The following is a 23,324-nucleotide window of genomic DNA, read 5'->3' as shown; positions in this document are numbered from 1 at the left end:
TTTCAGTGTAGAATAAATAGGAATTCGGGTAAATGGTGCGGTGAGGAAAAAGAAGTCTGTTTACCAAAGGATTCGACTTATTCAAAGATCTGTCTTTGTTCAAAGCCTTCTGGATGATTACTCCAGTAGTCTGGAAGGCAAGCCTTGCAGAGACCATTAAATATGGCACGTGCAAACATAGCTTCCTTCGTCTTTCTCTTTTGGCTGAATGTGAATGAAGTGTAAAAACCTAAGGAGGCAAAAGCTAATGCTTTTGAAATATAAGCAGGTCACATGTCTTGTAACACAACTTTTTCTAAGTTCGTGTCTGAAATTGGAGACACACTGGAACAGGTTGAAGTTGTCTGGCATTTAGCATTTCTATTTAACATTGTATAACTTGAAAATAAGCTCCGAGGATCCCAGTCCACCCCAGCAAGACAAAGGAAAACTATGGTTAGTTGGGAGTATTCAGTGTGATTGACAGCTTGAGAGGAAAGGGGAAAAGTCCAACAGAACTCACCCACAGAAAACCTACAAGTTATACTTGTTGGTCAGAATTCACCAGGTACCAAGTTGGGGATTTCCCTTAGTGGGCTAGTTCAATATTAATATTGTACTATTCAGTATTGTAATAAATATTGAATAATATTTATTCACCGATTCCCTAACGAATGTTTCAATTTCATTAACTTAGTCATCTAAGAGAAAGTATTTGACAATTTATTAGGGGACTGAGTTTGGACTTAAATTACTGATGGAGGACATGTTTTCATGCTCTGTCATGGAGCTGTCTTTTCCTACCTTTAGTCAGGCTGTAGTTACAACAGTACATGATTGATACTCATACACACGGACCTGCATAGACCTTCGTTATTTTCTATAGATTTCCTTAATTTGATCAGATTCCTCAAACCACAAAGGAAGTGTGATACTTATAGATCAACCGCCGAAGAGAAGTAATTTCACTCTAAATAACTTTTAAACCAGCACTTTTGAGGGTGTGTTTAATCAAAAAGCCCGTTTGGCCTTACAGTAGAATCATTTCTTCAGTACTGATGAAGGAGATAGGTGAGATATTTAAAACACTAATTTCATATGGCCAATACGTATGACGCAAGAAACATAAATGTGAAATAACGTCGTTTTATTTGCATCTCGACAGTATTTTTTTCGTGATTAATAACAAATAACTGTTTGCACACTTGAACTCCATCAGCATTCATTCATTCAGCAGCTTTAGGGCAGCACAGTGTGCCACGTGCTGTACTGCCCTGAGCAAGCCTGACCAAAACTGTGCCTTCATGGGGCTCATGCAGTGGGGAAAGAATAAATAAACTTCAGGCTTAATCAGTTCAGACTTAAGATTTCTGTTATCACCAGACTCTGTTAATAGATGAAAACAGTAAAATTCTTAGTTGGAATCCAAAGACAAGAAATTGAATGCATGTTTTGATGATTAACTTTAGTTTATGATACCATTTATAATTATTCAGACTGTGTGTGTGTGTGTGTGTGTGTGTGTGTGTGTGTGTGTATGTGCGCCATGTCTTTGCAAGTGGTCGAGGATGCCAGAAGAGAGCATTGGATGGCCTGAACTGAAGTTCCAGTTGATTGTGAGCCACCCATTGTGAGTGGTGGTAACCAAACATGGATCCTCTGCAAGAATAATGTGTGCCCTTAACCACTGGGCCCCCTTTTCAACTCCTCTTTTCCTCACTTTCTAAGGAACATAAATTTTAGTTCCTGTCTCCTGTGAAGAAATAGTGCATTTGGGTTGAAAGTTATGGTGTGTTTATTTCTAGGTAGACTGTTAATAATGTAGTGGAGGGTATTTAACATTGGACACTAGGTTTTGCCCCAAAAGAGTCACATGTAGTCCTTGGAACTATCCACCTGAGTTTCTAAGTAGAAAGCTAGTGGTCTCCGCTGTCAGCACTGGGTAGCTACAGAGTGCAACTTCTCTCCTGTCTGCAATGCTCTATGGTATATCGACTAGCTTTTGTTCAGGCATAGAAATTAAAATCAAACACAGCTTTAGTCTCATTTGAAAGGGAAGTAGGGACGAAAAATACCACAAGCGTTAATAGTTTGGCTATATTAATTGATTCTCTTACAGATCTACTAATACTTTCGACAATGTAGGGGAGAATGACATAACTTGTGCATTTGTATTCTAGTTTGCTTCTCTGTTGATGTAATAAAACACCATCACCAAAAGAAATTTGGGAGGATAGGGTTTATTCTAGCTTACAAGTTACAGCTCAAGGTAGGAATCTCTTGGCAGAATCTGAAGCAGAGACTGGTGGAGGAATGTTGCTTATTGGCTCATTTTTTCCATGGCTCGCTCAGCTTGCTTCCTTATACAACCCAGAACCACCTGCTCGAAGGTGGTACTGCCTGCAGTGGGCTGCTACTTCCCATAGCAATCATTAATTAGGAAAATGTCTGACAGACATGCCCACAGTCCATTCTGGGGGGAGCAGTTTCTCAGCTGAGCAAAAATTAATTGGCTCACTTTGCAAAATCTGTGAAAATGTTTTGAATTCCAGATTGTCTAATTGTGCAGAGTATTGACAATGGGAACGTGACTTATTGCTTGAGTGTAATTCAGAAAGGGAGGAGATACTTGGTTACATACAGAGGGACAGGTCTAGGTTTGTTTCTTTCCTTTATTCATCAACGAATCCTACCATGCTAGCCAAGCTGTGGTAGGAAAGGGAAAACTGACTAGTTTCCTTTCTCTTATGATGTAATGTATTTCACTCACAGAAATACAAAATGCAAAGGGGACAAGGACTGTGTTAGAAACATGTCTAGTACAAAGATACATGCTCAACTATGTTCATAGCAGCATTATTCATAATAGCCAGAACCTGGAAACAACCTAGATGCCCGCCAACTGAAGAATGGGTTAAGAAAATGTGGTACATATATACAATGGAGTATTACTCAGCACAGAAAAACAATGACATCATGAAATTTGCAGGCAAATGGATGGAACTAGAAAATATCATCCTGAGTGAGGTAACCCAGACTCAGAAAGACAAACATGGTATGTACTCACTCATAATCGGATACCAGATACACCAAGGACCATCAGACTGCAACCCACAGATCCAGGGAGGCTACCTAGCAGGGAGGATCCTAGGATGACTGTGGCTTATAATAAGTTTTGGGTTTGCCCAATCACTGGGCATCTTTAGTGAAACATTTCACTATTACAATAAGAATTTGTACTGTATCAAGCTGATGAAAGGATATGCTGGCTGTACTTTCAGGAGGGGAGGCTAAAATCTTTTTAGATTATGGATTAGCCTATAGAAAAATGTCTGCTGTAAATCAAACAGTGAAGGGGAAGTGAATAGGAATCTCACAACTTAAGTAAAACATAGCTCTCTGAACAGATGAAGATAGGATTCTTCTGTATCTCAGAATCTAATCAATAATTTTATGTATAATTCAGGTATTATTTGGCTTAAAAGGGCTTATCGGGAAATGTTATCATTTTTATTATTTTCTACAGAGAAAATATTTTCCAGTTTCAAATAACTCTGGACGTTGGAGTTATAACCTGTTTTTATGTTTAAAAAAAAATTAAGTGGAAAATGCTAAAGGACCACTGTACTCGATGTTGTATTTACATATCTATATCTGTATAAAATAATGATTATAAATGTTTGTTTAAAAAGGTGAAGTGTGGGGTTGGGGATTTAGCTCAGTGGTAGAGTGCTTGCCTAGCAAGTGCAAGGCCCTGGGTTCGGTACTCAGCTCCAGAAAAAAAAAAAAAGGTGGAGTGCAAATATGAATTTAACAAGAAGTTGTAGATTTTCAACACTATACACTCCTTTGTTACAAATAAATATTTATGCTTTTTACAAAAAAGAAAGAAAGGAAGGGAGGGAGGGAGGGAGGGAGAGAGAGAGAGAAGGAAAGAAAGAAAGAAAGAAAGAAAGAAAGAAAGAAAGAAAGAAAGAAAGAAAGGAAAAGAAAGAGAGAAAGAAACATGTCCAATACATTGTGATTTAACCTGGTTAAAGGAGACTGGAAAGGCTTTCCTGAGCTTTGATTGGAATTTAAAGATGGGACAGAGGTTATCTAGATGAAAAGCATACCAGATTGTAGGCAAAGAAAGTATGGAAAAAAACTTCAGCAGAATGGGGTAATGTAAGCCCTAGTGGGGAAAGAAGTCCAATGTTGCTAGAGTGGAGATAGATGTAGGGCACATGCTGTGAAATGAGATCAGAGAGGTCAATTTCACCAGATCCTTCGTTCTTCCAACGAAGAAAAAGATGGAAATCAAACCCAGTGGCATAGCATTTAACTAGCAGACAAGAGGCCATGGGCTTAATTCCCAGTCAAAACCCAAAGCAAATCTAAGAGTAGATGAGATTGAACTTGTTGGTGGATGGCTCTTAGGAGTGAGATGGCGATGGCAAAGATCCAAGAATTCTGCTTCTATAGCTTTATGGTTTATTTGTCTGCGCCGAAACAGAGAACACCAGAGGACTGCACTTTGGAGAAGATCGATCCCGAACTTAGCTTTAGATGTGAGGCATTTTAAAGGAGCTCCTCGGAGTCCTATGAGTGTGCCAGGGCATATGCATGTGTCCATGTAAAGTGTTATGTGAAAAAAAAAATTTAATTGCTTGAGTGTTTACAGCTCTAGCTGGTGGCATGCAGGGCCTAAAAATAGGGTGCACTAAAGTCTCACAATAGTCAACTGTGCTCGAGCGTCAGGCAATTTATACTCAGTTAATTTATACTCTGAGGATTAAGGGCAGTGGTGGTACATGCTTTTAATCTCAGCACTTGGGAGGCAGAGGCAGGGGGATCTCTGAGTTTGAGGCTAGCCTGGTCTCCAGAGTGAGTTCCAGTCAGTAACGGCTACACAGATAAAATCCTGTCTCAAAAAACAAACAGAAAACAAAAACAAAACCAAAATCACATAAGTAAGGTGTTCAATCACAAGGACAAGCCACACATGGCACAAACATGTTTTTCCACAGAGGCCTATGAATAACAGCAGTTGAAGTCAGCTCACTCCTATCTGATGCCGCTGGGAGGGGCACAAAAGCACATTCCAAGAAAAATTCCCTGTTTTTGAAGAAAGTGAGGTCACGAGACTTTTTTCTGGGACAGGGTTTCCTTGTATAGTTTTGGTGCCTGTCCTTGATCTGGCTCTGAAGACCAGGCTGGCTTCAAACTCACAGAGATCCGCCTGGCTCTGCCTCCCTAGTGCTGGGATTAAAGGTGTGTGCCACCACTGCCTGGCAACAAAACTTTTATCTTGTTTTCTAACAAGCGGTTAGAATTGCCCTTGCACGACCCCATTCTTGGACTAAGATTGTTAGGGTCTGTGAGAAGTCCCAAGAAGACCACCAGTCACAATTCAGTCAGCAGGAGCATTTATTATACCACATGCATGTTGGGTCGCTTACCTGTACAAAATGTCGATCAGACCAAAGGAGACGTGTAAGCTCCTTTTAAGCACAGCTGAAGGAATTCTAAAAGCAGTGTGACCATTCTACCTAGCATTGGCTTACACAAGTGGCAATCATATTAGTACATTTCTGATTGTTTAGGGCTGGCAGGGGTGGGCTAAGGCTAGAGCTTTTACATTCTTGGCAAGACTGGACAAGTCCAAGGCTTTTGTCCTTGTTTGATTATTAGTTGGGGGAGGGGTGAGGAAAGGGAGTTGCTCAGACATATGGCTTCATCCAGTGTCAGGGGCATTGGTGATTGATTGCCCCTTGTTTGTGAACTGAGGCCTAGTTCTTAACTGAGTTATTGGGGGCCTGTCATGATATTTGCCTGGCCCTCTCAAGGTCGGAGACTGGAGGACATGTTTTCAGTGGTGAAATGGTAAGTTTATTAATCTCATTGGGTGAGAATAAGACCACTACCACAGTTTTGAGCCAAATTTGAAGCAAGCTTTAGTTAAACACTGACCAGGTGCGGCGAGCTCCTCGGCCAGCGAGGAAGAACGACCACCATGCGAGGATTCTTCTCAGAACACACTTTATTGGAGCACCTCTTGGTTAAGGGAGAGCGGGAGGTGAGGGGCCCCGAGGACTAAACTGCAGCTGCTTATATAGGGAATCAGGCAAACGTGCCGTACTGTGATTGGGTCCCGCCAGAATGCCAGCACGGGGAGCCACGGGATAGGCTGAGGACATAAGGCCAATTACCATACTCGTGCATCATAGCCAAATATGGAGTTGTTTACAGCTAGGCTACCAGGAAGCCAGCGCCATCTTTGAATAGCGGCTCCCTACTGCCAGGATGATGGACTCTGGCCAGGTCCATTCCAGGGTTCTCAGAAAATGGTGAAGAGTCACATTTCAGAGGCTTAAAAAGACCAGATCCAATCAGGGGCAAGCATATATCCTGACATGCTTCCTGTCTGCGTACCTCCTGCTTATATTCGATTAAGCACATCCAGTGTAGTTGGGTCAAACAAACTTGTTTAGGGGATCAAAAACATGTGATTTGTTGTCTTACATAAATAGCCTCCATCATCTCAGAGAGTATCTGTCCTTGGGCAAGGGGCTTACAGATTAGAGGCATTTCTGTTTTATGGATCTCTTAGGCACAGTAATTAAAACTTCAGACATAAATTTAGTTCTCACAAGTTGTCATTTATTATGCACTATTGTGATCTTTAGGAAATACCTCTTGGTTTGGAAGTATGTTCTTAGTGACCCTCTTACGTCTTATCCTTGGAAAAATCTGAATTTAGAGAGTGTACCTTAGTTCAAACTGGATGTGTAATCTTAGTTCTTTCGGAACTGCATTTTTCTATATTTCAGTAGACTGATACTGAGTCTTTAGATGTACTTTGTCATTTGAATTTCCAAATCTTCTTGCATACCTGAAGAACCAAGATTGGTTATGTGTTGATAAGAAGAAATGATTTATATGCAAGGCTCTTTTCTGCACACACTCCCTGGGGAAGTTTATTTAAATGTTCATGTTGTTTGCCAAAGACCCACTGAGAAGTCACATTGTCATGATAAGCAAGAAATGTGAAGCGTTTTGGAGAAAAGTGTCATTAAGCTCCTTCAGTGTCCTGGCACAGCGCATACCTTCTATGATGCTGAACAAACAGGGTCTTGATGAACATGAAAACTTGACTTTTGTGTTAATATAACCCACTTATGCCATTTTAGGGATGTCTTTCATATTGTTTCTTAAGTCAAACTTTGCTTCACTGAGACCAAATCTTCAGTAAGGATGAAGTGTACCTGCTCCTGGCACACTAGTGGAACACCATGCCCATTTCCTGTTAGAATCTTACCCCTAGTTCTGTAAGCACTGGCCTTCAAGGTTCTTTTATTCTGTTTTTATAATTCTCACATTTCACTCAGGTTCTTTCCGGCATCTTTAAATGTTAAATCAAGACCCCCTCCTGCACTCGTCCATTCAGCCATCCTTTCAAATATTTGAGTGCTTATTTTGCTATTCATATGCTGAAGAACTTCCATTCATTTGAGCTATGTACAGTAAGCACTGTAATTTAAGAATAATAAGCAAGGAACAAAGGCAGAAAGTATTTCAGATGGGCGACCAGGAAAGACATTTCAGAGGTAACAATCAGAGCCCTGAAAAATGAGTCAGAATCAGCCATCAAAACTTTAAGGGAAAGAAGAGTTTTCTGGACAATGGGGACAGCAAATGTAACAGCTGCAGTTTTTCAGAGCTGGGGATACCATGGGTTAGAGCATGGAGATTGGGGGAAGAGCAGTAGAAGAGGTCATAGCTATAGACTGAGACCAGGAGGCTTGGTGAGTCACCATCCAGGGAGGGATTTTGAGGGTAATGAGAGTGAAGGAGACACCTAGAACTTTGACTTTTTAAGACTGTCCTGATTTGCATATGGAAAATGAATACTTAGAGATGATGAGGAGAAACTAATAAGATACAACACTAACTAAGGGCTGTCAGTTGTGGACTGATGTTCTCAACTGTGGTGGACGGGATTGAGAAACTGAAAATGCTGAGATGTGGTTGAAGTCAGTGTCCATCCATCTACTCATTCATGTTCATGTTTGGAGACAGGGTCTCACTAGGTAGCTCAGGCTGTCTGGGAACGTGTGCTTCTCCTGCCTCAGCCTCCACACCTGTCTAAGCACAGATCAAGTGTAGAGCACTGCCACCTGCTGATGGCGCTGGCGGATGGGCAGAGGTGTTGCAGGGGAGAGCTAGCAAAGTAGTTCATAACTGTCTACCAGGGTAGTAATCCTTGGGAAACGATTCGGGGATGCAAATGAAAACCGTAATCCTATTATGGGGTGAAGTAGGCAATTCTGGAGAAGATTTTGGGCTCATTTCTTTTGCATTGTATTTCATCATCACTAAGAGGTATTAAATATAATGGGAATAACATCATTTTCATAGTTTCTAAAAGGAATAAATACGTGCTTTCAGAGTTTGGGGTTTTGTTTTTGACAAAGCTTCTGTACTTGTGTGGGTAGGGAAGGAAGAGTTCTAATGGATTTGTGTTGCATTTATTATTTATTTATTTATTTATTTATTTATTTATTTATTTATATTTATTTATTTTTGGTTTTTTGAGACAGAGTTTCTCTGTGTAGCTTTGTGCCTTTCCTGGAACTCACTCTGTAGCCCAGCCTTGAACTCACAGAGATCTGCCTGCCTCTGCCTCCCAAGTGCTGGGACTAAAGGCGTGCACCACCACCGCCTGGCTGTGTTTCTTTTATATGTTTCTAGATATGTTTCTTTAATCATGTTGCTGTTATAAAATAACCCCATTGATCCCTTTTTATGTTCTATGAGAATAAAAATAAGATATGTGCAAAGACTTGCTCTTTTCCCTGACTTCAGGAGAGTCCCAGGCACCATGGAACTCCATTCCTTCATAGCCTCAGAGTCGTTCTTACTGCTGCTGGGTGCTACCTATTTCATTTCAGAGCCCTGGTTTCTCATACCAGAAACAGTATATAGTGTGACCTTTGTTTGGCTTTTATGTTTTATGGCCCAATTGTTTTGTTTTTTGTTTATAAGGAATTGGAAGCACCTGGAATATACCTACACAGAATATCTCTCATCCAAAGTTTTTGGGATGAGGAGTGTTCTAGTTAATTAATTAACTAATTAATTAGAATATTTGCATAGGCTCTATAGATTGAGCATCCCTAATCTGAAAAGGTAAAATCCGCTATGCTCTGAATCTGAAATACTCTGACTGCCATGCTAGTGTTCAAAAAGTTATATATTTCAAAACATTTTAGAGGTTAGATTTTTGTTGTTGTTAGAGATGCTCAAACTGTATTTACCTTAAAAATATATGCTTAACCCGTATTACCTTTCTTATCTCACACCTTTACTTCCAAAGTCTCATCTTTGTTTAAATTCTTTTTTTTTTTCTTAAAGATTTATTTATTTTGTGTACAAGTGGTCTGCCTGGATGTATGCCTGCATGCATGAGAGAAGAGGGCACCAGATCTTATTACAGATGGTTGTGAGCCACCATGTGGTTTCTGGGAATTGAACTCAGGACCTCTGGAAGAGCATCCAGTGCTCTTAACCTCTGAGCCATCTCTCCAGCCCCTTAAATTCTAAATGTTATAGTATTTAGAAATTGGAAAGACAATATGTGAATCTTTTAGAACTATTACACATTTCTTCTTTTCAGAATTAGAAGTCTGACTAGCATGGAATATTTCATTTCTCTGTATATGTATACGCTATGTGACTGATTAGAGAACATTTGTTCTCAGCATGGGTGGGTGCTTAGAGGGAGTCGCAGATTATTTCTTCTACTCCTGTTTTACTGAGTTATTTAAACTTGGTTGATGCATAATATGAATTTCAAAATAGTTTATAAGAAAGGCCCTAATTTCCCTAGATTTGAGTATATGATTTCAGTAAAGGAAGAAGTTGAGGATGGCATAGTACAATATAATAACCTTATGGTGTCAAAAATTAAGAAAAGTACTAAGATTCATCATCCAGAAGAGAAGTAATATGTAGAAATGAGAGTGATTTAAATAGAAAGATTTTCATGGGATGTTACCAAAACAAAACAAAACAAAACAAAACAAACCCAAAACCAAAAAAACCAAACCAATCCAAATCAAATCAAAACAACCCCCCCAAACCAAACCAAACCAAACCAAACCAAAACAACAACAACAACAACAAAAACTCATTGATTTCTATTGAGCTCTGTGAATTCTATACATGAATACAAAATTATTTTAAAATTTGATAGTTTCCAAACTCATAGAACTGTCTTTGTTCTCTGTATAGGACACTTTGCTAAGCTCAGCATAAGTAAGATTTGCTACCAATCTCTAATGAGAACAAAAATCATAAAATCTCTAAGACATGCTTCAATACAGGATGCTCCAAGTGGAAGCCAGATAGTATGTATGACAGAGGCTAAAAGTCAGATGATCATCACATCTGCCAACTTATTGGTTTGTAATTACAAATCACCTGGGTTCAAAATGGAGGAACTTTATCTTTTCATCCTAAGAGTGCCTCAGAACTCATGGCCATGTTACAAAACCACCACAATAAGCCACAACATATATATTGAGAATAAAATGCTTTGCAGCTGGAAAAGTAAGAAGTTTTTGTTTTGTTTTTCTTTCTTTCTTTCTTTCTTTTTTTTTTTTTTTTCTGGAGCTGAGGATCGAACCCAGGGCCTTGCGCTTGCTAGGCAAATTCTCTACCACTGAGCTAAATCCCCAGCCCCGTTTTGTTTTTCAAGACAGGGATTCTCTGTATAACAGCCCTGGCTGTCCTGGACCGTGCTTTGTAGACCAAGCTAGACACCAATTCACAGAGATCTGCTTGCCTCTGCCTCCAGTGCTGAGATTAAGGCCTGTGCCACCACACCTGGTTTGCAACTGGAAATGTAAATGAGGCACCAGTATATACCATTAGCACACTAGTGAGGGAAGATTGCCAGAATATGCTGTGAGGTGACAAAACATGAAGTATAGTGTAAGGCACACATCTTGTGTGTGTACAAATATAGGGCAAATGAGAATGTACATATGTGCATAGTATATGCAATAGCCCAGAGAGACACAGGAAGGGTATTTAAAAGGTGTGGCCCCTGTGATCTATAGTGAGAAGACTCTCATACCAGCATATAAATAACATTGATATGATAATGGTAGACTACAGTTTTTTAAAATAAAAGTTATGGCAATATAAGCATAAAATAAAGTTTGCATGGGGGAGAAAAACCCACTATTACTAACAAGCACATGATAATAATGACTCTTAACATGAAAAGGAAAACTTCATAACTTTAAGTTAATGAATATTATCTTTTAAGGGATTTTAAGGTATCTGCACTTTCTCGTCATAATTATGAATTAAAGCAAGTTTACAAGTTTCAGATGTTTTCCCTTTTCCAGATTGAGATTTACATTTTCCTTCCCGCGGATAGACAAATGGGAAGGCAACTGTGGAACTATAAAAAGTAAAACTGAAGTAGCCCAGCAAAGCTCTTTGTTTTGTGAAGGTTTTGCCAGGACTACATGTCCCCTCAACAGTGTGTGTCCAGTTTGTGTCCTAATACTTGTGTGTGTGTGATCCTACAGAAACAAGGCACGACATAGGATCCCTGTCTTTGCCATCTCTTTCGTGTGACCTCGTACAGCCTCCACATCTAGACACTCAGAGTCTCCATCCCTAATGTGAATAAATGGGTGACAGGGTGGGACATCACGGTGACACTGAATTCTCTGAGGGACTGAAGGTGCTGGAGGGGTGCAGGAACAAAAGGTGGTGTGATCCAGTGGAAGAGGTGGACACATTGGTTGCTTCCCCAGAAATGTCCACAGGGTGGAGGAAGGCACTCCAAGGCTGTCACTCCTGTCAATAGTGAAGACCTGCCACTTTAATTGCTCTATTTCTTTGTGAATTTTTATTGGAAATGAAATTTAGCTGATCCATTAGCTAAAAATGGGATTTGTTTACTAATATGTTTTTTTTTTTTTTTTTTTGGCAATTACTGTATGCCTATAAAATAAGTATTGATCCTAAGGGTCTTATTAGCTCTCTTGTATTCATCTGATTTTTCTAAGATGTAGAGTGAATGACTCAAATTATAAAGTTATCTAATTATTTATTTTTTTATCATTCTTTTTTTATTAAGAAATTTTTTATTCATCCCACATACCAACCACAGATCCCCCCTTATCCCTCCTCCTGTTCCTCCCAGTCTTCCCCCCCATCCCATCCCCCATCCCCTCCTCCAAAAAGGTAAGGCCTCCCATGGTGAGTCAGCAAAGCCTGGCACATTCAGGTGAGGCAGGTCCAAGCCCCTCCCCATGCATCAGGGCTGTGCAAGGTGTCCCACCATAGGCAATGGGCTCCAAAAAGCCAGTTCATGCACCAGGACTGGATCCTATTCCCACTGTCAGGGGTCCCTCACACAGACCAAGCTACACAACTGTCTCGCCCATGCAGAGGGCCCAGTCCAGTCCCATGCAGGCTCCACATTATTGATTTTTTTTTAAAATTGGTTAATCACTGATTCACTTAAAATTCATTAAAGGTAATAATTCATAATTAGAAAGATGCAGAGTATAATATACTAGTTTACATATTTATACTATCTAATACCATGAGATCTTAACAGAATGCCATACCGTGTAACATCTTTTTTTTTTTTTCCCCGAGACAGGGTTTCTCTGTGTAGTTTTGGTGCCTGTCCTGGATCTCACTCTTTAAGCAAACAAAACATTACTAAACCAGTTTGGCTGTTTCCTTTTCCCATATACTTGGTTTATCTTCCCCTTCCTCTCCCCATATCATCTCTCGGTCTAACATGTCTTTAAACAGACCTGGGATAAGTAGACTTTATTATTAGTGACTTATGAATACCTGTGGTTAGTACACACACACACACACACACACACACACACACACACACACACACACATATACAGTTAGGGTTTCTATTGCTGTAAAGAGACATCATTACCATGTTAACTCTTTTTTTTTTTTTTTTTTTTTTTTTTTTTTTTGGTTTTTCGAGACAGGGTTTCTCTGTGTAGCTTTGCGCCTTTCCTGGGACTCACTTGGTAGCCCAGGCTGGCCTCGAACTCACAGAGATCCGCCTGGCTCTGCCTCCCGAGTGCTGGGATTAAAGGCGTGCGCCACCACCGCCCAGCACCATGTTAACTCTTATAAAGGAAAATATTTAATTGTGAGGTTCAGTCCATTATCATCATGGTGGGACATGATGGCATGCAGGCAGACATGGTGCTAGAGAAGGAGCTGAGGGTTTGTTCTACATCTTGATCTGCAGGCAACAGGAAGTGGTATGAGCAAAGGAGACCTCAAAGCCCACCCCCACAGTGACACACTTCCTCCAAAGGCCACACCTACTCTAACAAGGCCATACCTCTTATAGTGCCACTCGATTTGGGGCCCATTTCCTTTCAAAATACCACACCTAGTTATGTACAAAGGACAGTCATACTTTCTCTTAGAAAATACAGTTTGTCATCCTCAGTGAAATGTGATGGATGAGAAGAGTAACAGCAGAGGAGTCCTTCACCTGCTTAGGCAGGAGAGAAATTTCTTTTCTTTCCTTCTTTTTTTGTCATGGAAGTAATTATTTGTTCTATGCAACAAAGGAGAATCTTCGTATTTTTTTGACACATGTATCTGAAAGCAATATTATAAATGTCAAACTGAGAATGGAGCCATGCAAATAATCAGTGTGATTCTACATAAATCAATGCCAGAAAATTTTGTATTTCTGGAAATAGCAACAAATGGAATAATTGAAAAGCAAGATAAAAATACATTGTAAGACATCATGTCTTGGAAGCAATTGCAATGCCACAGGTGAAATGCATTGTTCAGGTCCAAGGAAAGCAGAAATCAGAGCAGAAGCTGTTGCTATCTAGAACCTGGTTATTGGCATGTCATTAAGTATTTCTTGCCAGGATCTCCAATTATGTGGCCGTTCTTTGACACAGTCTATAACCTGAGACCCTAAGACAGTGCAAGATAGATGATAATAGTTCATAGAAAAATTTCACATTCATTGTTGACTGATAGAAATAGCTGATTTGTTGGTGCCTCAGGTCTACCCTGGCTTCATGTAAGCACCTATAAGGAGGAATAATGCCCTGGGATGTAAACTGATGTTGGTCTCAAGCCGTACGTAAGGTGTGGCTGTTTTTCTAGAGATGTTGATTGGAGGACGACATTAATGGTAAAGTTATATGAAAGTGTTGCAGTATTTAAAGGAATAAATGTAAATTTTGCAGAAAGGACTGTGCTCACATCCTTTCCCTCTCCACTTGCAACCCTGGCACATGCTCTGCCTTCATCAGATTTTTCTTTTTCTTTTTCTTTTCTTTTCTTTTTTTTTTTTTAGCTAGTCTATTTTTATTTTATTTTATTTTTTTCTGAATGCCGTTTATTGAAGAAGGGAGGAGGTCTTAAATACAGGCTTACAGCATAATGGGAGAACCCCAGAGGGCAGAAGTTCACTACTGATGTTTTACAATCTTGGATCTAAGCTGTTAAAGCCCATTATGCAGGATACACAGACAAGGAACTTCCCTTAAGCACTCAGGAGGGTGGAACCTGGCAGGGAATTAGCATAGGGAGGATATCAAGGTCAAGGTCAGCAAGCAAGGCAACAATTACCCAAAACGGGGTGGGGGCAGGGAAAATGAGCTTCTGACTAGGGTTGAGTGGGATGTCAGCAGGTTACCTTACTTGTCATGGAGATGCCTGCCCAGGCCTCACAGGTGCTCTGTCTTAGGTTGGTGAATGCCCCTCAGGAATTACCCATCTCTGAATACTCATTATCATACAGGCTTAATCATGTGTGAGCTGCAGAGTTAACTGCTGCCAAAGATCTCAAAGTGGCACTGGGCTTGCAATCTCTCTCTCTCTCTCTCTCTCTCTCTCTCTCTCTCTCTCTCTCTCTCTCTCTCTCTCTCTCTCTCTGTGTGTGTGTGTGTGTGTTTTCATTTGTAGTTAGAGTTTTCTCTCCAGGACCTGCCAAACCCTGCAGTCTGACAGCCCACTTATAAAATAATCACTCAGACGCTTATATTATTTAAACTGTTTGGCCTAATGGCTCAGGCTTCTTGCTATCTAGTTCTTCTATCTTAAATTAACCCATTTCTACTAATCTATACTTTGCCACGTGGCTCGTGGCTTACCTGTACCTTACATCTTGTCGTGGCAGCGGCTGGCAGCATCTCTCTGCCTCAGCCTTCCACTTCCCAGAATTCTCTTCTCTGCTTGTTCTGCCTATACTTCCTGCCTGGCTACTGGCCAATCAGCATTTTATTTATACAGAGCGATATCCACAGCACTTCCCCTTTTCTTTTTTTTTTTAAAGGAAGGTTTTAACTTTCACATAGTAAAATTACATACAACAAAATAGTTATCTAGCAAGAATTACAGTTACAATCTCTAGTCTATTTATAATATCTAGTCTATTTGTATTTGGCAAAATCAAAGAAGATATCCTATCTATCCTATATTTGTGAGTCTAAGGTTTCATATATAACTTATCTTTTATCATAACTGAGGAAATAACAATCTAGTCTTCAACTACATCAAAGGCCCCAGAAGAACATAATATTATCTGAGAACCGGAAGGACACAAGCAACTTTCAGGAGTCTTGCAGAGTAGACAGAGACAGTTGGCGGCCTGGACAGTCACCTAATGCTCCATTGTAAAGTTGGGGCATCCGTCTTCAGCCCACAGGCCTAGAGTCTCTCAGTCATTTCTCTCTGTGTCCTGTAAAATGTCTGGCAGTTTCCTCTGTGAAGCAGGAACCTGAAGGACCATTTTCCCAAGCAAAATTCAGTGGTCACATTCCTATGAGTCCTGCATGTCCAGTTGATCAAACAGTCCAGGCAAGAACAGTTTCTTGCCCAAATGGCTATTTTTGCCAAGAAGAAGATAAACAACTCGATATAGAGTTTCTTCAATGCCCATCCTCCTCTCTGAAGTAAATTGGTGCTGCCAGGAGCAGACATGTTTCATTGTCCAGAAAGTCTAAATTTTTTAAAACATTTTAAATGCCATATTCTGTAGGTCTTTTAAGTATTTGAAGATTACCTATCTATCAAAAATATACCTATATATACCTAGAAAACTAATATGCTACAAGTTCGACTATCATAGAAGACTAATTATTAATCTGTTTTTCTTTTTTTAATTTAATTTAATTTAATTTTACAATATAATTTAGTTCTACATATCAGCCACGGATTCCCTTGTTATCCCTCCTCCCACCCCCTCCCCTTCCCCCCAGCCCACCCCCCATTCCTACCTCCTCCAGGGCAAAGCCTCCCCCGAGGATTGAGATCAACCTGGTAGACTCAGTCCAGGCAGGTCCAGTCCCCTCCTCCCAGGCTGAGCCAAATGTAAATTTTGCAGAAAGGACTGTGCTCACATCCTTTCCCCCTCCACTTGCAATCCTGGCACATGCTCTGCCTTCATCAGATTTTTCTTTTATAAAAAAAATTATATTTCTGTTACCATACAAAGTAATGATTGTCACTGTGGCATTGTTATACATATATAATTGTTACGCTTTGCTCTAATTTGCTCTCTCACTGCCTTCAGTGATCCTTCCTTCCCCAAATATTTTAATGCCACATATCTTCTGTTAGCTTCTTGACCTCTTACTTGCTCCATTTAAACCTCTTCTACATCTTTCATAGCCCTGTTTCTGTTCCCATCTCATATATATGTGTGTGTGTGTATACATAAACATATATGTGCATAGATACACATATATTTAAAGTCTAGATTCTGTAAATGAGAGAACATGACATTTCTTTTTCTGAATCTGCTTTATTTCACTCAACATAATGATCTCTAATACAGCCCATTATTCTGCAAATGTCATAATTTCATTTACTTTATGGCTGCAAAAATTTTGTTTTGTACATGTACATTTTCATTATCTATTCTTCCATTTAAGGACATCTAGGCTGATTTCATAGCATATCCTGGATACTGTGAACAGTATCATAACATGGATGCTCAAGCACCTCTATGGAAGCTGACTTAGGGTCTTTCAGGTCCATACCCAGGAGCTGAATAGCTGGGTCAATAGAAGTTTTAGTTTTAGCTTTTAAGAACTGTACTGATTTCGACAGTGGGTGCACCAGTTGATGATATTCCCAGCAGTGGATTAGGTTTCCTTCTCCAGATGCTCACCAGCATTTGTTCCTTCCTTCCTTCCTCCCTCCCTTCCTCCCTTCCTTCCTTCCTCTCTCCATTCTCATCCCCCCCTCTCCTATCACCACCTCTTCACCTTTCAAGTCTACCACAATGGCTCTAACACCTGCTATTCTTCCAGGGATGTGGTATTGCTTTCTGTGAAAATTCCAGAGACTTCCACTCAGCCTTCTTCGTGAGCCAGAGAAAAAAGTTGGCAATTAAATGGTTGTCAAGATGTTTGCTTAAATTATGTTTTCAAGAACTATTAAAATACCTTTCGAGTGGGTTCCAAGATATACTGGAACTACTGTGAATTGTGTCCAATGAAAGACTCCATTATCACTTGATGGCCATTTTGAGTCTATTCACAGTGAACATTATTTGAAAGTCAGTTTAATTGCATTTTCTTTCCTCTGTAAACAATCAAATTACTTACTTCAGCTTTCTTTGCAGAAGTTCATAGCAAGACTCACAGTGTATATACTAAGGCAGGTGCTTCCTCTCAATCACAAGTCACGCAGTCCGTATAGATGCTCTGGTTCTGTGAAGCTGCTTTTATTGGAAACCAGTTGAAAGACTGTGGTTCTGCTGTAGCTTCTGAAGTTACATTGCTGGTTAGGATACCTAGAGTTTTTTCTATACAGCCAAGCAATATTTTTGCAGATTAGCTAACCATTTAATCCCTGGCTAATTTTAATTTGGCAATTAGTCATTGCCAAAGGTTCCCATGAGTCAGTATTTGAAAATGCATGACCTTCTGTAGCTAGAGTTTTCCTGCCTTGCCCACAGTCAGGACAAATCTTTGTCACCCGCCAGTCCCACAGCCGCTCAGACCCAACCAAGTAAACACAGAGACGTATATTGCATACAAACTGTATGGCCGTGGCAGGCGTCTTGCTAACTGTTCTTATAGCTTAAATTAATCCATTTCCATAAATCTATACCTTGCCACGTGGCTGGTGGCTTACCGGCGTCTTCACATGCTGCTGGTCATGGCGGCGGCTGGCGGTGTCTCTGCCTCAGCCTTCTGCTTCCCAGAATTCTCCTCTCTCCTTGTCCTACCTACTTCCTGCCTGGCCACTGGCCAATCAGTGTTTTATTTATTGACCAATCAGAGCAACAGATTTGACATACAGACCGTCCCACAGCAACCTTCCTTCATAATCCATGTACTCCTGTGTCTTTAGTGTGGATGTCTGCTAGTTTACAAGTTATTCTACAATCCTTGTTCCCTACTGACACCAGACATCCCATCTGTGAGGGTAGTGTTAACTGTCAACTTCATGAAATCTAGAATTACCTGGAACACTCTGGACATGCCCTGGACGGGGTGGGGGGGGTGGGGGGGTGGGGGGGAGTTATTTTGATTTCATGAATTAAGGTACAAAGACCTACCCATTGGGGGTGGCACCATGGCCTGGATAGGACCCTGGACTGTCTCCACAGAAAAAAGATGCTGAGCTGCAGGAATTCCTAATTGTTCTCTGATTCCTGATGTTGATGTGATGTAACCAGCTGCTTCAACTCCTGCTCTCTGAACCCTATTGTAGTAGTCAATATCCTTGAACTAGTCGTCAGAATAAACCTTCTCTCCCTTAAGGTGCTTTTGCCACAGCAACACATACACACAACTAAGACACATTCTAAGTGTATTGTGCCATACAGTGTTTTTTCTGTATTGGAAAGTAACCACAAGGATGCCTGATTTTCTATAAATGATGCTTCATTTATTGGTTTATCTATCTATCTATCTTTCTATATCTATCTATCTATCTATCTATCTATCTATCTATCTATCTATCTATCTATCTATTTTGGTTTTTCAAGACAGGGTTCCTCTGTATAACATCTCTGGTTGTCCTGGAACTCACTCTGTAGTTCAGGCTGGCCTCAAACTCAGAGATCCACCTGCCTCTGCCTCCCAAGTGCTTGGATTAAAGCTGTGCACCACCACCACCTTTGAAATGATGGTTTTTGATTTCTTAGTGAAGGGAGGAGCATGTTGTGAGCCATCTTAGGAGATGTAGCGATGTACACTTATGTGTACAGCTTTCTTGTGAGAAATCCACTCTAACATTCTCAACTCTCTGAACCTATGATTGCTTCTTCAGAAACATAGTCCAAATGTTTTGACATTGTATCAACAGCAAAGTAAACTCTCAGAGCTAATTCTGGTGATATATACATATATGTGTATATATTTTTAAAATTGAAAACAAATTCTTGTTATACAGTATGTTCTGAACAGTTTCCCTTCCTCCTAGATCCTCCCCACTTTCCCACTCTCCCAGTTCCAAGTTCTTTCTTTCTCCCTTTAGAAAACAGGCAACCAACCAAACAAAAACCAGTCAAATCAGAATAAAAAACAAAACAAAAACAAAAAAGCATAAGAAAGGCACACACACACACACACACACACACACACACACACACCTTAAAAATACAAAATTGGAAACCATAAGGTACAAACAAAAGACCAACAAGACCAAAAAAAAAAAAAATACCCAAACAAAACCATATGAGACCAAAAGTCTACAAAAATAACACTGAGTTCATTTTGTGTTGGCCAACTACTGCTGGGCATGGGGCCTACCTTTGAGTGTGGTTCATGCACCCAGTGAAACTCCACTGGACTAAACTAAATTTTTCTTTGCAAGTAGCTGGAGAGAATTTTTTGGTTAGGTATGGGAGCTTGTGTCTACTTCTCCCTCCCAGTTCTGGAACCCCATCTGGGTTGAACTTATGCAGGCCCTGTGCATGCTGCTATAGTCTCTGTGAGTTCATATGTACCTCAGCTAATTCCAGCTTTTAAACAAGAAGTGAGTCTAGAAAATCTGGCTCAATTCAGCATTATATTTTATCTACTTTTGCTCATTCCTTGAAGATCTACTCAAAAATATTTTCAGGTTTGAGGTGATACGTATCACCAGAAATCTTGCAGTTCTCTTAATGTATAAGTCAATTCTGTTTTAGAGTTTGATTTTACTTATTAAATTATTTTTAAGATTCATTTAATTTTACTTTATGTGCATCAATGTTTTGCAGTATGTACATGCGTGTGTGTGTGTGTGTGTGTGTGTGTGTGTGTGTGTGTGTGTGTGTGTGGTGCCTCTGGATCCCCAGAACTGGAGTTACAAATGCCTGTGAGCCACTGTGTGGATACTGAGAACTAAACCTGGTCCTCTGCAAGAGCAGCAAATGCTCTTAATCACAGAGACAGCTCTCCAGCCCCCATTTCATTCTTTTAAAGCACGCTGAGATTTTGCCATCATGCTGGATCTTGAGGCAATAAGGGATTTTAATGGTTGATCGTAAGGAAAATGGCCAGCCATCTTCTTGTAGGTCCCACTCCCTCAAGGGAAGGCTGGTCTCCACAGATACTGAGAAAGCTATTTTCTACTTGTGAGAGTCTTAGGGTCAGGGTTGTAATCTCAGCTCTGCTTGCATACATTCCAAGTTCCAGAATTCCACTCTTTTGTAACCAGCACTCTTCTTGGCTTCAATGGCAGACTCAGCCTGTGGATTTACCTGACATAGTTTTTAATCACCACAACTAAATTTTGTGTTTGGTTTCTAATAAGGGCTTCACACTTGCCTGCTTCCTTTTGTTGTTGTTGTTGTTTGTTTTTTTCGAGACAAGGTTTCCTCTGTGTAGCCCTGGCTGTCCTGGAACTCATTCTGTAGACCAGGCTGGCCTTGAACTCAGATTCACCTGCCTCTGCTTCCCTAGCGCTGTGATTAAAGGTGTCGCCACCATCACCTGGCACTTCCTTCTTTTGTTCTGAGGAGTAGGAAATTTATTAGAAGATGTATTAATACCATCAATTGAGAAACAAAGGGGCAGAGCATGCAAGCTCTGAGAGTTTAGGTCTCATCACTAGAGACAGACAGTCTGGCAGGGTCTCTGAAGAGAATCAGACTTCATGTGCCAGGGGAAGGAGTCTCTTTGTATGCCTTTAGTAATCATTTTTTAATTAAAAATACATAATAATTTTAAAGCTGTAGCAGTTCTTTGCTTCTCTGATGAGCTGAGAGTTTGAAGATTTGAGCCTTCTTTTCTTCAAGGACCTGTATATTCATGTAAATTCTTTCATATTCCAGCCTGTATAGTAGTTATTACTGTTGTAATAATCGAATGAACCAGCCATAGACATCAGCTGTAACCCCAGGGTTAATCAGGTTCATCAGAATGACACTATACATTGTGGATGAGTACCCTCCTGTTTCTCATCGATGAGGAGTTCAGCATGCTGGTCAAATCCAGACTCATCCAACCACTTCTCTTATTCCATCCTTGTTTCTCCTGAGGTATCTCCTTATGTTAGTTTCTGTAGCAGTCAAGATCTCATCAGAATATGGAAACAACTCAACAGAATTGAATATAAAGCATCGTTAGCTAGGTATGGCATTGCTAACTAGACAACTGAAAGGTAAGTATCTTCCTCTCAAGTGCCCAGGAGGTAACAAAATGCAGTGATCACTGTGAGGGCCCAGGGAACTGTTAAAGCTCCTGAAGAGCTGAAACACGGCTTCTGAAGACGCCCCAAACAGCTGGCCCTGGTGTCTCTGAATGCTAGAAAAGACCATGCACTCCAGGGGGGAAGCGCTGTCTGGAAGTTGGGGTACACAGTGAAGTTAGTAGTTGAAGACCGCAAACAGGATTCAGTGTTGCCGTGGGAAAGTGCTCTAGCCACTGTGAAGGAGTGCTCCTGGCCAGACATTGAGATGACCAGCGGGTGGTTTGGAAGCAAACAGGTAACAAACAGAAGAGACAAGTCCCTTCCTCCTCTGGTAGACTCCCTCAAGCACCTACTAACCGAGCACCTGCAGGCAGCTTACAGAGTCAGGGGGTGGCTGCCCAGTTTCAGCTCTGTAGTCACAATACAGGACAAAGGATGGTGAATGTAGGTCCCTGAATAAGGGTCAGGAACCTGACCACCAACGCACTGTCCTAGTCGGATTAGTGCCAGATACCTCCTCCAAACAGAGGCATGGTTCTGGGAGAGCCCGAGAGTCTCTAGAAATGACGTAATTTCTTTGGTTTCTGAGAAGGGGAGGAAGAGGAGCATCCTTTCCCTTTCTCTGTGTTGAACTGCATTGGAGAGAGTGGCCACTGAAAGCAGATGTCCCATGACAGCTCAGCTGACTATGTCTTTAACCCACATTCTCCCAATGACCATGAAGAAAGTGATCCTGAGATGGAAACAGGGGGAGGATAAAGCAGACCTTTCTCTCAGGCAGCTCCTCTGTAGTAGGTTCCTAGACCATCTCAGACTTTAATCTGATGTCATTTTTCTGTTATTTATTCATGCATTTTTGTCAAGGGTCTGTAGGGCTGGATATAGTGAGTGTCTGGGTGAAGGAAGTGAATGCAGTGGGCAGGCATTGAAGGGGAGTGATTTAGATAGTAAAGGTCAGAGCAGCCAGGGAGGCAATGCCAACCTTTAAAATACAGAGAGATGTATCTGTAAACAGAGAGTACAGGTTAATACACTAGGATGAATTGGCAAAAATGAATTGGGCTGTTTGGTGCAGAATGGATGAACAGTGCTGATGCTTGTGATGGGAAACTGCAATCTGATCACTTGTGGGTTTGCAGGGTGGTTCTGCTTCCTTCTGAGTGTTTCAGGAGCAGCATGATGCATGTCCTTTGATCCTTGGCTTTCATTCTGTCTTTTCAGAGTCTCAGTTTTTCTATGAAGTTTTTATTACCATGAAATGGTTCCTTCATACTATTCATTTTTTAACATCCCCTGACTTTCATCTTTTTCTTTATCCACTGTACCCCAGATCTGACTCTTCAGAAGCCTTCACTAAAAGGTTCTTGCCTGTTTCCATCACCTCCCTTGTCTTCTCACCTTTCCCCCACATAAAGTCTTTGCCTATTGAACAGTGACTGTGTTCCGGGAGTGGCGGAATCTCTCCGGAGTCCTGCAGTGGTCAGCATCTCTAGGCTTCTTTTTAAAGAAAACATTAGACTTCATAGATTGATTCCACTTATAATGTGGTACAATCCTGAAGATTTGATGGGGTGGTTTAGAATTAAGGGCTGCAAATACATAGAAAGACAAGATCTTTCATTTAATATAACCGCATGGAGGAAATGCCCATTGTTTAAGTGTCTACCAAAACTCTGAAA

At 40.7% G+C, this 23,324-nt stretch overlaps 1 protein-coding gene across 1 annotated transcript in view; it reads left to right on the top strand.

Moving 5' to 3' along the window:
• Nucleotides 1-23,324, top strand: part of Pip4p2 (phosphatidylinositol-4,5-bisphosphate 4-phosphatase 2) — a 61,194-nt gene that overhangs the window by 945 nt on the left and 36,925 nt on the right. The gene's annotated exons all lie outside the window — the stretch shown is intronic.

This window comes from Peromyscus leucopus, chromosome 2, assembly GCF_004664715.2.
Source record: "Peromyscus leucopus breed LL Stock chromosome 2, UCI_PerLeu_2.1, whole genome shotgun sequence".
NCBI lineage: Eukaryota > Metazoa > Chordata > Mammalia > Rodentia > Cricetidae > Peromyscus > Peromyscus leucopus.
The sequence above is the reverse complement of the archived record's forward strand: the minus strand, read 5'-3'. Positions and strand labels throughout refer to the sequence as shown.